Here is a 1722-nt window from a genome sequence, read left to right as displayed (position 1 = left end):
GCAAACTAACACAGGAACAGAAAACCAAACACCACATGTTCTCACTTACAAATGGAAGCTAAATGGTGAGAACACATGAACACATAGAAGGGAACAACAAACACTGGGGCCTTTTGGAGGGTAGAGGGTGGAAGAAGAAAGAGGATCAAGACAATCAACTAATGGTTACTAGGCTTAATACCTAGGTGATGAAATAATCTGTACAACAAAGCCCCATGACACAAGTTTACTTATGTAACAAACCTGCACTTGTTACCCCTGAACTTAAAAGTTAATAAATAAATAATAAATAAACTGGTGTGCCTATTCCCATCATCAATGAGCTCTACTTATTCTCTATACATACATCAGCATCGTCCTCTATAACTTGTGTGCATGTGTGTATATGTGTCTATCCATCTGGGAGACATAACCAGAAAGAACGAGAGAGAGAGAGGTAAATGATGCTAAAGAAAAAGAAGGGGAAAGAGAACGAAATGAGAATTGCAAGGGGAAGGAGGGAGAGCAGAGGGCATCCAGGTAATGAAGTTCTGTGGGGTTGGACCCCATGCAGAGACCCTTATCCCTGTATTGTCATCAGGTGCCTGGCAACTGAGGAATCCAAGAGGCTCTATAGCAAGGCTGATTTTCTTGTCTGTGGGCCTGAGGATATCTAACTTATAAAGAGTCTAGACCAGAGTTTCCCAACTACTCTGCCTACCTTAAAGTAGCCAGGTTGGACCTGAACAGCCAAAGTCCTGAAGCATCTACCCAGGATGCCAAACAAATGTTAATTCTATTCATGGAATAGAGAGGTCATGCAAAAGCACTGGAGCACTGCTCCAGACCATGACGTCCCAAATGGGTGAAAAGAGGGCTCCACAGTCACTTTAGGAAATGCTATGTATTGTATACCCCTTTGTGAATATACTCACAAAATGCAACAGGCTCTGAGAATGAAGGCTCTGAGAAGCCTACACTTAAATCCTTAAACTTAAAGCCTAAACTTACATCCTTAAATCCAATAAAGCCAAGGGTGGAAAACACCATAGCTCCCAGCCCAAATGCATGTTCTTTCTTTTCAGGAAGTGCTAATTCTCCTACCAGGTGATGCTTGCTGAAGCACAGGCAGTCTCTAGGATTAGATGGCCATCTTCCAGGCCAAGCGATAGGTTCTAAAGAAGTCAACCGATGTGTCCTTACTGGCCTAGTCTCCTGCTTCACAAACCAGCACATGCCTCCAACCAATAGTTCAGCAGCCAAAAACGAGCTTGTTGCAAGTTGCATGCTAGGGGTTGGCCAAACACGGATTTAATTCTTAAGGTTTAGAGCCATAGCTCAAGGGGCTAAAAATTCACTATTAAAATTGGGAAAAAGTTGTGTGAGTCCGAAGAGTATGCATGATTTGAGACAGATCGCAGCTCCTTCAACAGACCTCAATTTTTCCAATGTATAAAAGGAGTGGATTGGGTTATGTTATAGGATGAATTGTGTCTCCCAAAATGTATACTGTAAAGTCCTAACCTTCAGTACCTGAGAATGTGAGTATACTTGGAGCTAGGACTTTTAAAGGGGTAATTAAAATTAAACGAGGTCACTAGGGTGAGCCCTTATTCAATATGACTGGTATCCTTGTAAGAAGACAAGATTAGAACACAGACACAACACAAAGGGACGACCATGTGAGGAAGCAGCTAGAAGGCAGTCATTTGAAAGGAGAGAGGCTTCAGAAGAAATCAAACT

Source organism: Macaca mulatta, chromosome 14 (assembly GCF_049350105.2).
Source record: "Macaca mulatta isolate MMU2019108-1 chromosome 14, T2T-MMU8v2.0, whole genome shotgun sequence".
In the NCBI taxonomy this organism is placed as follows: domain Eukaryota; kingdom Metazoa; phylum Chordata; class Mammalia; order Primates; family Cercopithecidae; genus Macaca; species Macaca mulatta.
This window is presented reverse-complemented; position numbering follows the sequence as displayed.